Here is a 14,911-nt window from a genome sequence, read left to right as displayed (position 1 = left end):
GTCGGAGCGACGTCAGCGGGGGGCGGGGCCGAAACGGCCGAGGGGGCGGTCGTTTGAATTCGGTGCCTCAGAGCTGATCTTAAACATCGTTTTATACCTTCAAGAACCAATTACTTAATGTCTCTTCCGTCTTTTCCTTCCCCGACCCCCTCCCAGACTCCTTCATTCCGGTACTGCGTGGACGGAAAACCCCGGGTAGCCGACACCACGTCCCCGGCTAGCGGGAGAGAGCGTAGAGAAGGATTCCTCCCAACTGTTTAAATCCAACGGCTCCTGCTGCCTTTCTCCAGAGCTAGACCCAACCAGCCTAGAGAGTTGGGCTACGGAAAAACTAGTGTTCTCATTTAATTGGATATGAAGAAAGAACAAATAAGTACGGGGGCAACCACGATCTTTATAAAGGTACCATTCCTGCAAAAAAAAAAAAAAATATTAGCCTTCAAAGCAAAGGTTGTATTCGTATTGTTTGCTAAAATATTATATTTTAAGGAACCTAAGTTCTAGCGGGAGGGGTGATGTCACGATTAGAGATTTCATTCATTTCTGAATTGGCTCCGGGGGTTTGGAACGGTGGGCCCAACGGCCAGGAGCACGAGCTGCGGTGATAAGATGGCTCCTCGTGCAGTAGGTGAAGTTTGAGGAGGGCAGCGAACGGGGAAAGATTAGCCCTCCTTCCCTCCCCTCTCCCCCTCCGACCCCCCGAACACTCTGGGAGCAGGGCTCTTGTTTGCTTAGTGTGTCATGCTGTCTCATCACACAGTGCTTGGCCAGTGTAGATGCTCAATAAATTATTCGCTAAACAAAATGAAAATTCAACTCCCTCAAGTTTCTAATGTAAAGAGCTCATAAAATTGAACATTAAAATGCTTTTCCCCCCCAGAAATCTTACTTGAAACTTTTAAGTGGGGGGGGGGGGGGGTAGAGGAGTAGAGAAAGTCCTTTCTTCCATAAAGTTCAAAAAATGTAAATATTGATTTTTCTCACTGAAGGTATTTCTCCCCTCCTCTTGCACATCTCCGTAAAGGACACCACCATCACACCAGTGACTCAACCCCCGATCTCAAGGCTCTTGCTGAAATTCCTTTTCAGTCCCTCTTCACATCCAGTTCCTTAGCAAGTCTTGCCAATGTAACTTTGCAAATACACCCTAAATGTTATTCCACTGTCACTGCCCTGGTCCAAGCCACGATCATTTTCCACCTGGATTGTAACTGCCTCCTGGGAGGATGGTCCGGCTTGCACTTTTGTCCTACCTTCAGTTTTGCAGAGCCGTGAGAGGGATCTTTTAAAATTACGAATCGGGTAGTGTTATCTCCTGCATAGAGATCCATTGCAGTTAGAACAACCATTGAATTTTTTTAATGTGGCCTGAGGACCCGTCGGGCGTGGGCTGGCCTGCCCGTCGCCCTGACTTTTCTAATCAGTCACTATCTTCCACACTAAGGTCTAGCCACAGCCAAGCAGGTGTTTCTGTTCCACAAACAAGGACAGATTTCCTCACCTAGCTTTTCTCTGCTGCCTGTGCCCCAACATAGCGGTTAGTACCCTTCAGGTCTCAGTCATTGAAGGGAAAGAGAGCTATAGGCTGACTGGTTTGGTTCTTAAATTCCAGTTCTGCCCTTTCCTTGCTGTGTAATCTTAGGCAAGCGGTTTTTCCTTTCTGCGCCCTCAGTTTCCTCATGTGTAAAATGGGAATAATTCTAGTTTGTACTTCATAATGTTATTATAAGAACTAGTGAATTAATACTTGTAAAGCACGTAAACTGTCTCAGAAAACAGTACTTGTTAAATAAATGTTAGCTATTATTATAATTAATATTATTTTTATTATTATTGTCTATCTTCCTGTATTAGAACATAAGTTCCAGGAAAGCAGGAACCTTGTCTCTCTTGTTCACTGGTGTATCCTCTGCATATAGAACAGTGCCTGGCAAATAATAGGTGCTGAGTAAGTATTTGTTGAATGAATGAATGAATGATGCACTATGAAGTGGAGGAATGAGTAACAATGGCAAGGTGGTGACACAATTACAGCAAGTACCCCTGGCTTTTACATTCCAACTGCCCTTATCGGCCCCGAGCCCATCACCCTGATTCATTTAACTACTAGCCTACCACCTAATCTTTTCATCATCAACCACTGTTAAATAACATCAACATATAATCAGTTCACAAAATTAAAAAGCAAAGTCAAAATTAATTAATTAAGTCAAAATTAATACTTTGACTTAAATGGTCTGAAAGTATTAATAAGGAAAAGAAACTACACACTCTTTTTATTTGTGGTTTTAAAGTACTAATAAGAAAATGAAACTAGAAAGCCGTTGACTTAAATGGTTACTTGGATTCCATTTATAAGTGAGATTATGTGATACTTGTCTTTCTCTGACTGGCTTATTTCGCTTAGCATAATATTCTCCAGGTCTCTCCATGCTGGCTCAAAGGGTAAGAGATCCTTTCTTAAAATTTAAATATATTTTTATTGATTTCACAGAGGAAGGGATAGGGAGAGAGAGAAAGAAACATCAATGATGAAGGAGATCCTTTTTTACAGCTGCTTAGTATTCCATGGTAAAAATGTACCACAGCTTTTTACCCGCTCACCTACTAATGGGCACTTGGGCTGTTTCCAGATCTTAGCTATTGTAGATAGTGCTGCTATGAACATAGGGGTTCATACATTCTTTCTGATTGGTGTTTTGATATTCTTAGGATATATTCCTGGAAGTGGGGTCGCTGGGACAACTAGCAGTTCCATATTTAATTTTTTGAGGAAACTCCACTTTGTTTTCTGTAGTGGCTGTATCAGTCTGCATTCCCGTCAGCAGTGCACTAGGGTTCCCTTTTCTCCACATCCTCGCCAGCACTTGTTATTTGTTGATTTGTTGATGGTAGCCATTCTGACAGGTGTGAGATAATACCTCACTGTTATTTTAATTTGCATCTCTCTGATGATTAGTGATTTTGAGCATTTTTTCATGTTTCTCTTGACCATCTGTATGTCCTCTTTGGAGAAGTGTCTATTTGGGTCCTTTGCCCATTTTTTAAATGGATTGTTTGTCTTCCTTTTGTTTAGTTGTATAAGTTCTTTATATATTTTGGAAATTAACCCCTTATCAGATATATCATTGGCAAATATTGTTCTCCTATACAGTGGGATCCCTTTTCATTTTGTTGATGGCTTCTTTTCATATAATCTCACTTATATGTGGAATCTAATGAATTGACGAACAAAATAAATCCAGAGACATGAAGCCTGGAACAGACTGATGAATCTCATAGGGAAGGGGGATGAGGGTCGGGGGCAGGAAGAGATTAATCAAAGAATTTATATGCATATAAGCATAATTACAATAGTGTGATAAGCCTGGTGGGGGCAGAGGTAGGGTGGAAGGGGGCAATGGGGGGAAAAAGAGGGACATCTGGCCCTGGCCTGTTTTGTTCAGTGGTTAGAGCATCGACCTGCAGACCAAAGGGTCACAGGTTCCATTCCCGGGGCATGTACCTCCTGAGAAGGCAGCCAATTGATGTAACGTACATGTTTCTCTCTCATCCCCTCCTTCCCTCCCTCCCTCATCTCCTTCCCCCCCTCTCTCCTTCCCCCTCCTCCCTCCCTGCCACTCTCTAGAAATCAATGGAAAAAATATCCTCAGGTGAAGATTTTAAAAAGGAGGGGATATCTATAATACTTTAACAATAAAGATAAATTAAAAAACAAATGGCTACTTAGAAAAAAAGATAAGATGTAAATTTTCTAAAAGTTTAAAATTCAGCTACCTTTGCTGGTAAAAAAAAAAAAAAATCCTATAACCTCTGAAGAATTCTCATTTTAAACCAATTACCACAAAAATCTTCTTGGCCCTTAATCCTGCCTACTAGTCCTCTTACACTCCCCTAATTGTTTGTTTTCCCACTCTGCAATAATATGACTCCTGCATTCCCCTCCTTAAATTTGCATGCGTCTTTCACCCTCTTTCCCTTCCTCATCCTCTCTCCCACTGGTAGGTAACATTCCGCTTTCTCTGGGAAAACGAAAGCTCTTAAACAAGAGCTCCTCATCTGCTGTCCAGCATATCTGCCGCACTGCCTTTGACTACGCCCATACCCCCAGCTTTCCACGTGTCTGGAGAGATGAGGTGACCCAGACCTTTACCCTTCTTTTCTGGACCCCAGTCCCTCTTCCCACTGGCATCCTGCTATATTTTCTATCTCATAACCTACTAATATATCCCTTTAAGATCATTCTTAGCAGCTTTTGGATATGGTGTAGTATATCTTAACCTTAACAACTGCTCCTTCATTTTAATGAGAATATTTTAATTTGATGTGAAAAGGATGTTTCATTAAATAACTGTGATAGCAAAATAGATTATTCTTACAGTAGGATGTAATGTAGTAATTCTAGCTACAAAGTGAATATAAATACTACATCCAGTTGAATTGAATGCCCAAAAGGAAAACAAATAACCATAGAAATCTTAAGAAGGAAATTTAAGAGACTGTTTATACAACCTAGGGTTTGTAAAGAATTTCTGATCAAGGCAGAACATCTGAGAGCTATAAAAGAAATCATTTTAAAAATTCATCTATATATACATGTAATTTTATGGCAGAAGATACCAAAAGCAAAGTCAAAAGATAAATGCCAGATTAGCAGGTAAATTTTGTAATGTCTCTTAACATATAAAGGGTTACGACTACCACTATTACTGCTAAGACACGTAAGATAAAAAATACAAACAACCCAATAAAAAAATTGAGTGATGAATATAAATAGACCATTCAGAAAGAGCAATTCTAAATAGATAATAAATGTGAAAGACAATCTCCCCATTAAGAAAATGAAAGTAAACTAACAATGATAATATTACAGCATTAGCTTGGCAACAATTTTTAAAAATTTATACAGTTGGGCCTAGCCGGTGTGGCTCAGTTGTTGAGCATAGGCCCATGAACCAGGGGGTCATGGGTTTGATTCCCAGTCAAGTGCACATGCCTGGGTTGTGGGCTCTATCCCCAGTCGGGGGTGGACAGGAGGCAGCCAATCAATGATTCTCATCATTGATGGTTCTGTTTTTGTTTTTTTTTTAAATAAGGAGTGATTGTTAAGGTTAAGACATACTACACTATATCCAAAAAATGTATTTTCTTAAATATATTTTTATTGATTTCAGAGAGGAAAGAAGAGGGAGAGAGAGAGAGAGAGAGAAACATCAATGATGAGAATCATTGATTGGCTGCCTCCTGCCCGCCCCGGGCATATGCTCTTGACTGGGATCAAACCCAGGACCCTTCAGTCCTCAGGCCAGCACTCTATCTCCCCTGAGCCAAACCGGCTAGGGCTTAAAAAATTTTTAATACAGTTGTGGGGAGGAGATGGAGGAGGGTATAGGGGGGATAACTGGTGATGGACAGACTTGGGGTGGTGAACACAATACAGTGTACAGATGATGTATTGTAGAATTGTGCACCTGAAATTTGTATTAATTTTGTTAACCAGTGTTACCCCAATAAATTCAATAAAAAGGAAAAACACTGCTCTAAAAAATAAAATACAGTTAGATGGGGTTGGGAGAAAAAGGGGATCCCGTCAGACAATAGGGAAGCATTGATTCCATTTCCCTCACAGTAAAAGTTGCTCACAATGAAACCTACAAGGCTCTCCTCAAACTAGTTGACCTGTCTTTAAAATATAAAAAAAATCACATATATATATATATATAATTGACTTCAGAGAGGAAGGGAGGAGAGAGATAGAAACATCCCCCTACTGGGGATCGAGTCTGCAACCTGGGCATATGCCCTGACCAGAAATCGATTTCTTACCAAAAATCTTGGTCCAAAGGACAATGTTCAATCCACTGAGCTATACCAGCGGGGCTAGTTGATCTGGCCTCTCTAGGCTACAGGCCTTCCTGTGTTGTTTGATTGTAGCTCCTGCCTTAGGGCCCTTGCATTAATTATTTCCTTGGCCAAAAGGAATAATACTATTGCCTGTATTATTCAAGTCTTTGTTCAAATGAGGTCAACCTTATTTGCAGCCTTAAAGTTGCAATCCTCCTCCCACTTTGTCCTGTAACATCCTGCACTCCTTATTTCCCTTGTCCTGCTCTACTTTTTTTTATGTAGCACATATCATTTTCCACGATCCTATATAATTTAATTACATTTATTATTTCTTTATCTACTGTGTTTTCCAAGTGGGTGAATAACTGAATGAATGAATGGGTAAATGAGTTTTAACAGGAAAAAAAAAATCACATTTTGCTCTAAAAAGTATTGCCTTTATCTTTTTATATTTTAAAGGAAAAAAAAGTAATTTAGATTTGAAATAAAGATACACCAAAGCTCAGAAGATTTCTTTTTATGAAAGAATATCTAAATGAAAAATCATGTGATTATCAGGTTCTGTATGTCCCTCAGGATTCTCATTCAGTCAGCTCCACCACAAACTAATCACCACTTCAGTTTAATCCATTTCCCCCAATTCTAATAAATTCCCTCATTTACAATGTTACCAGCCTGCAAAATTCAAAAATTTTGCTTGAAAATGTTTCTTTGAGGCTTTAATTAAGAAAATGGAGAAAAAAACCAAAGGTCACAAGTCATAGGTCACATTGAAAAATAAACAAATAGCCCTAGTCGGTTTGGCTTAGTACTCTTGACTTAGTACTCTTGAAATCGAACCGGGGACCTCTTGGTCTACAGGCCAATGCTCTATCCACTGCAGGCTCCTCCCCTGCCTGGGCCCTTGTCTGGTGCAGGAGGCAACCAATCAATGTTTTCTCTCTGTCTTTTCCTCCCTCTTCTACTCTCTCTCAAAATCAATGTAAAAATATCCTTAGGTGAGGATTAAAAATAAATATAAATAATGGCATCAGTTTAAAAATTTTAACCTGAAAATGACCAATTTTCTAATATGAAAAGTTGGTGGCTTAATCTGTTTTGACTAATGAAAAGAACAGGAAAATAAGGTAGCTTGTCTTCTAACAAAAATCCTGATTTTAAATTAAGACACTCTGCCTGGTGGGCGTGGTTCAGTGGTTGAGTGTTGACCTATGAACCAAGAGGTCACAGTTCCTTTCTCTGTCAGGGCTCATGCCTGGGTTGCAGGCTTGATCCTCCAGTGGGGGGCGTGCAGGAGGCAGCTGATTAGTGATTCTCATCATTTATGATTCTCTCTCTCCCTCTCCCTTCCTCTCTCTGAATCAATAAAAATATATTAAAAATAAATAAAATAAATGAGGACATTCTGGAGCCCAGAAAGATGAATTCCTGGAGATAAATTAAATTTGCTGATGGTCCAGGCTAGATTACTGGCTAATATAGTTTAACCAGCTCTTACCTAATCTGAGCTCGTGGCTACCTCACTAGCTGACTAAAACAATTAAAAACAAACATTAAGAAACAGTTAAAACTTAAACAACTAAAATATAGAAAATAAAGTTATAGAAAAAGATATTCCAGGCAAATTCTAAACCACAAACTTTATGTAGCACTTTTAATTACAAAAATATTCTTTAAATAGAATAGCATTAATAAGGACATTAATAGGGGCATCTCATTGCATCACAAAGAAAACTCCACTAGGAAAATACTACAATTATGAACACATATACAACTATGTAACCACATGGTCTGGAAAAATATAAAGCAAAAATAATTAAAGGAAAAACACAAATCTGCAATTGTGGGAATTTTTAACACAAATTTCTCTCAGATTGATAGATCAACAACATTGATGGATCAAATGCATAGATATGTATAGTTATCGCATTTATATATGCATAAAATCTTTTAACAAAAGAAGAGAATGAAAAAGAGCATCCTTGTCTTTTTCCTGATCTGAAAGGAAAAGCTTTTATTTTAGTTATTTAGTTATTTCAGAGAGGAAGGAAGAGGGAGAGAGATAGAAACATCAGTGATGAGAATCATTGATTGGCTGCTTCCTGCGCACCCCAAACGGGATTGAGCCCAAAACCCAGGCATGTGCCCTGACTGGGAATCGAACTGTGATCTGGTTCATAGGTCGACATTCAACCACAGAGCCACGCTGGTGGGCCAGGCAGGAAAGCTTTTAACTTTTCACTATTAAGTATGATGTTTACTGAAAGTTTTGGATACACTTTATTCAATTAAAAATATTCCTACAATTTTTAGTTTGCTAAATGTGTAGGAATCCCTTTCCACGTCCCGCGTGGTCCAGGGTTCTGGTTCAGGGTTCGAGTTCTGGAGAAGGGCCGCACACAAATGAATGGAGACTTGAAGAAATTCAATTTGGCGAAATGGGGGGGCCAGGCAGTAGTCCGCCTCTAGTGGGAGAACTACTCCCTGCTCTGGCCCTGCCATCCCTTTTATTGAGGCTTTGGGGAAAACATCTTAGCCAGGATAAACAAAAGTTTACATGGGAAAAACAAAGGTGGAGGCTGCTTCAGCTAACAATGTCTCAACTAAAGGGTGAGTGGTTAGAGCAATTAAGGTTGTTGACCAGCCTTCCTGGCTTCCTGTCAACATCTCTCTTTTAGTGAAACTGATTTGTTTCCGGCAAAATGGATGGTGAATTTTATCAAATACTTTTCTGCATCATCTAATCTGTTTGTGTGTTTTAGAATATTAATTTATTTGTTTAACTATCACCTGACCTTTAATTCCTGGAATAAACCCATCTTAATCATAATAAATATACTGTAGGAATCAGTTCACTTAGATTCTATTTAGGACTTTTCATCTATGTTCATAAATGAAATTGGCCTATTACTTTCTTTTTTTATAGTGTGCTTTTTGGAGACTTGTATCATAAAGTTTGTATCATAAAATATGTGGGGGCCCGGCTGGGTAGCTCAGTTGGTTGTGAGGGTTTGTTTGGTCCCTGGTCAGGGCACATACAAGAATCAACCAATAAATACATAAATAAGTGGAGCAACAAATAAGTGTTTCTCTCTCTCTGTCTCTCTCTCTCTGTCTCTCTGTCTCTCTCTCTCTCTCTCTTTCTCTCTCTCTGTATCTCATCAATAATTTTAAAAAAAAAATTTTTATCAATAATTTTTTTAAAATATGGGGGAAATTTTCCTTTTCTGTTCTCCATGAAAATTTGTCTAAGTTGGAATTAAATTTGTTGGTGTAGCCATCTGGGCCTTTTCACTCTTTTTGTGAAAAGAGTTTTGACTATTCCTTTAGTTTCCTTGATGGTTATAGATAAACTCACATTCTGTTTCTTCTTGTGTCAATTTTGCAGTTGTGTTTTTCTGAGAATTTATTTCATCTAAATTTTAAAATATATTGGCTTAAAGTTGTTCATACTATATTTTATTTTTTATATCTTTAGCACCTACGGTGATGAACTCTTTATCTTTCCTGACATTATTTGTGCCTTCTAATTTTGGTCTTTATCATTTGCACCAGAGGTTTGTCAATTTTACTAGACTTTTCAAAACACCAACTTTTGCTTTTATTCATCTCTATTTTATATTGGTTTTCTATTTCTTCAATTTCTTGTCTTATTTTTATTATTTTCTTCTGCTTTCTTGGCTGTAGTTTTTCCCTAACTTCCTGAGATGGATGCTTAGTTCATTTAATATTCCAGCCCTTTTTTTAAAAAAAATCCTTACCCAAGGATACTTTTTTCTTTCTTTTTCTTTCTTTTTTTTTTTTTTTTTTTGAGAGAGAGAGAGTGGAAGGGAAGAAGGAGGGGGAAAAGAGAAAAGAGAGAGAGAGAGAAACATCAAAGTGTGATACTGATACATCAATTGGTTGCCTCCCACTCTCGGCCTGACCTGGGCTGGAGATCTAACCTGCAAGAGCAGCCTTTCTTTTCTTAGCTATTTATATAAGCCTATAAATCTCACTGCTTTCCAGCACCCTACAAGATTTAAAATGTAAAATATTTACTATTTATTTGGAGTATTTTCTAATTTCCATTTTTATTTCTTTCTGATTAAAGATTTATTTAGAAATGTGTTCTTGCTCTAGTCAGTTTGGCTCAGTGGATAGTGTCAGCGTGCGGACTGAAGGGTCCCAGGATTGATTCCAGTCAAGGGTACATGCCTGGGTTGCAGGCTCAATCCTCAGTAGAGGGGTGTGCAGGAGGCACTGATCAATGATTCTCTCTCATCATTGATGTTTCTATCTCTCTCTCCTTCTCCCTTCCTCTCTGAAATCAACAAAAATAACTAGCAAACACACAATTTTGTAAAAGAACACTGGGAATCAAGCCCACAAATTGGGCATGTGCCCTGACCAGGAATCAAACTATGACCTCCTGGTTCATAGGTTGACACTCAACCACATTGGCCGAGCTCTAGTTGTATCTTTAATATTAATTTCCCTTTATTGTTTTGTGGTCAGAGAACATGTTCTGCCTGCTTTCAGTCCTTTGATATTTGTTAAAACTTGTTTTATGGCCAATTTTGTAACATTTCCATGTACTTAGAAAAAAATTATATTCTGCAGTTGGGGATTACAAAGTTCATTATGTGCCCAGTAGGTCAATTTTTTTGCATTGCTCAAATATTTTATATTGCTTTTTTTAACTGCTTGATCAATTAGTTCTTGCCTTCTCTGAGTCCCTGTCATTCTCAAAGTATCTCTGATTGGGTGATAAATGATAGGATATAACTTAAAGTTTAAAACAACTCTTATTAAAATATAATAGGATTTCTACTGACTCAGGCAATATTTAACATCTTACTAGAGATCATATTTAATTATATAAGAATTCCACTCCTGCCCAGCTTCAGAATAAAGAAAGAATAGGAGCTATGGCTACTAGAAAAGAAGAGATATAATTTTTACATTTTTCCCCAAAATTATGATTATCTACATGGTAAACTCTAGAATTAATGGTCAAGCTAGCTGAACTAATAGGAAATATGAGAGATAGGGTTTAAAAAGACATAGAAGATCATTAAATAATAAAACTTAATAGAAAAACATGTCTGTTTACATAGGACTCAAAAAATTATCAAGTTCCTAAGACTATATCTAAGGAAACAAAGACATTATCTTTATGGGTAAAAGTCTGAAACTTTATTGAAATACATACAAGATTCAATTAAATGGAAGATCAGTTAAAGGGTGGAAATGCTCAATATGAGAGCTATGTCCAACCCCAATTTTTCTTTAACTTCATGAAATTTCAACTTAAATCAATAGGGTTTTTATAGAACTTGACAAGCATATTCTAAATTAATACAGAAGTTTAACTCTATTAATCTAGTCAAATTAATCCCCAAAAAAGATGAATTAAGGACATGGTAACTTGCCTTACCAATTATAAATACTAAGTGTAATAACTAAAAGAGTACAGTTTCAGCACAGAAATAGACAAATAACCCAATAGACTTGAATAAAGAGTTTAGAAAGAGATCCAGGCTTATATTGCAACTTAGTTATGAGACTTGCAGGATTCTAACTCAGGGGGAGTATGGTGGTAGACAATCGGATTTCTAAAAGAAAACAACAGCAAAAACAAAAAAACGCCAACAACAGTACAAATCCATCTCAATAACAATGGCACAGTGTCCTAAAGGGGTGAAACAAAGATGAAAATCAAAGAAATCAAAACAAAGGAAGATAAAATCTTTGTTATTTCAAGGAACAGTGGATTACTTAATCAGGATGTAAGGGAATAAATCATAATGGAAAAGGTTAATAAGTTTGATTAATTTTTTCAAAATATCTAAGATACCATAAATTCAAGTGGAGGTGGTGGTCTGGGTTAAGATATTTACAACAGTACAGTAGAATTAGTATCTCAAACATTTAAAGAACTTTTACCAATCAGTAGATAAAAACATGTACAGCCAAGACCGGTTTGGCTCAGTGGATAGAGCGTCGGCCTGCGGACTCAAGGGTCCCAGGTTCGATTCCGGTCAAGGGCATATACCTTGGTTGCGGGCACATCCCCAGTAGGGGGTGTGCAGGAGGCAGCTGATCGATGTTTCTCTCTCATCGATGTTTCTAACTCTCTATCCCTCTCTCTTCCTCTCTGTAAAAAAATCAATAAAATATATTTAAAAAAAAAAAAAAACATGTACAGTACAGTAGAATTAGTATCTCAAACATTTAAAAAACTTTTACCAATCAGTAGTAAAAAAAATGAGCAAAGGTTATTCACAAAACTGAAATCTTCAAAAGGCCAATAAACCAATAAAAAATGTCACCTCATCAGAAAACAGGACACACAATACTAATAATAATACTACAGAAGATAATTTTTTCTGCCCATCAAATTACCAATAACTAAAAATTTGACATTATCAAATGCATCTGCAGAAAACTCTACTACTCTTTGTATTAATTAGGAGAGTCACTAGGTAAAGCAAGTTAACATTGCCTAATAAAATACAAGTGTTTCTGTATCACCTCAAAATAACACTTCAAAATATCCACCCTAGATAATTTCTCAATGTAAAATTATGACACATGTAAAAGGTTTTTAACGTAGCATTATTTATAATAAAAAACACTGGAATAATCTACCCACTGATAGAGAAATGCATTAATAAAATATATTCTTATGACAGATTAAATGTATATTATCCTAAAACTTAAGGTTGAATAAAAAAATTGTAAAAACATTAGCATATTTGCTATAAAATCATTTATATAGAGCAAAAATTACTGATATACAAAACAACACTCCATATTATTAATGGATATACAACACACAAAAATGAAAAGATAGCCACAGAAAATGAACCAAATTCATGATAATTGTTGCTTATGGGACTGGGAAGGAGAAGGAGATTAGAATTTGGAGTTTGGGTGTGAAAGGGACTCTACTTCATCTGAAATATTTATTCCTTTTAAAAGTACGTGAAGCAGCCCTAGCCTATTCAGCTCAGTGGATAGAGTGTTGGCCTGTAGACTGAAGGGTCCCGGCTTCGATTCTGGTCAAGGGCACATGCCCAGGTTGTGGGCTCAATCCCCAGTAGAGGGCATTCAGGAGGCAGCCAATCAATGATTCTCATCATTAATGTTTCTATCTCTCCCTCTCCCTTCCTCTCTGAAATCAATAAAAATATATTTTTTAAAAAAGAAAGTACTTGAAGCAAAATTTTAAAAAAGTTCTTGAAGCAGGAACAAGATCTTCAGATGTCTGTTATCACTGTTTATATTCCACATTAAGCTGAAGGTTCTAGTCAGGTCAGTTAAACAAGAAAAAGAAATAGAAGCATCCAAATTGGAAAGAAAGAAATAATACTATCGGCAGCCTACATGATTTTATGGAGAGAAAATCTTAATGAACCACTAAAAATATACTAGAACTAATAAATAAGTTCAAGTTGCAGGATACAAGAACAGTATACAAAAACCAATTGACTTCTATACACTAGCAATGAAGAATCTAAAAATGAAATTAAAATTATTCCATTTATAAAGCATCAACTAAAATGTTTAGGAATAAATTTAACAAAAGAAGTGCAAGATTTCTACACTGGAAACCACAAAACATGGTTAAAGAAGAGCTCAATCAATGGAAAGACCTTACATATACATGGATCAGAAGATTTAACACTGTGAAGTTGGCAATATTCCCCAAATTGATCTATAATTCAGTGCAATTCCTATTATAATTCCTGAAATTAAAAGTTGATCTTAGCCTGGCCAGCGTGGCTCTGTGGTTGAGTGTTTACCTATGAACCAAGAGGTCATGTTTCAATTCCTGGGCAGGGCACATGCCTGGGTTGCAGGCTCAATCCCCAATAGGAGGAGGCAGCTGATCAATGATTCTCATCATTGATGTTTCTATGTCCCTCTCCCTCTCTGAAATCAATAAAAATATACACTGAGTGGCCAGATTATTATGATCTCTGAACACATAATCTGGCCACTCAGTGTATATCCTATATAATAAAAGGCTAATATGCAAATTGTCCCCTCCACCAGGAGTTCAACCAGTAGGCAGGCCAGCCAACCACCTATGTCCCCTCCCCCTGGCCAGGCTGGCTGGACCCCAGCCATGCACAAATTCATGCACCGGGCCTCTAATATATAGATATATATATAGCCAGATTATTATGCGTTCAGAGATCATAATAATCTGGCCACTCAGTGTATATTAAAAAATATTGATCTTAAAATTGATATATAAACACAAAGAACCCACAATAGCCAATCTTGAAAAAGAACAAAAAATTTAGAGGACTCACACTTCCCCATTTTACAACTTACTACAAAGCTCTATAGCTCAATAGAATAGAATTGAGAGTTCAAAATAAGCCCTTACATTTATGGTCAATTGATTTCAACAAAGGTTTCGAGACAATTCAACAGCAAAAGAATAGTCTTTTCAACAAATGTTGCTGGAACAGTGGATACCCATATGCAAAAGAATGAATTTGGATCCCTATCTTCCACCAAACTCAGAAATTAAGTCAAAATTGATCATTGACTTAAAATGTGAGCTAAAATCATAAAAGTCTTAGAAGAAAACAGGAATATATTTCCATGACCTTGAAGTAGGCAGTTTCTTAGATACAACATCAAAAGCACAAGCCATAAAGAAAATTGATAAATTGGATCTCATTGACTTTCAAAAGTTGTGCACTTCAAGACAGAAGAAAGTGAAAAGATAACCATTGACGGGGAGAAAATATTTGCAAATCATGTATTCAACAAGAGACATAGCTAGGACATATAATTACTTCTTGCAACTCAATAAGACAATTCAAGAAATGAGCAAAGGATTTGAATAGACATTTCTTCAAAAATGATATATGAATGGCCAATAAGCATAAGAAAAAATGCTCATCATTAGAAACCACAAGATCTGACATCACAGCAACTTGAAGTGCTATTAAAAAAACACAATGAGCCCTGGCTGGTTTGGCTCAGTGGATAGAGCATTGGCCTGGGGACTGAAGGGTTCTGGGTTCGATTCTGCTCAAGGGCACATGCCCGGGTTGAA

The 14,911-nt window shown here is 37.2% G+C and overlaps 1 protein-coding gene across 2 annotated transcripts in view; it reads left to right on the top strand.

The window, feature by feature from the left end:
- The first annotated feature begins 35 nt into the window (after positions 1-35).
- The window catches only part of LOC114234323 (lysine-specific demethylase 4D-like), a 34,402-nt gene continuing 19,526 nt past the window's right edge, over positions 36-14,911 (top strand). For both annotated transcript variants that reach the window (XM_054725766.1, XM_054725767.1), the window contains exons 1-2: positions 36-402; positions 1,855-1,948. The gene's annotated coding sequence lies outside the window, so the exon portion shown is untranslated. The remainder of the gene's footprint in view (positions 403-1,854; positions 1,949-14,911) is intronic.

The sequence above is a fragment of the Eptesicus fuscus genome, chromosome 13 (genome assembly GCF_027574615.1).
Source record: "Eptesicus fuscus isolate TK198812 chromosome 13, DD_ASM_mEF_20220401, whole genome shotgun sequence".
NCBI lineage: Eukaryota > Metazoa > Chordata > Mammalia > Chiroptera > Vespertilionidae > Eptesicus > Eptesicus fuscus.
This window is presented reverse-complemented; position numbering and strand designations above follow the sequence as displayed.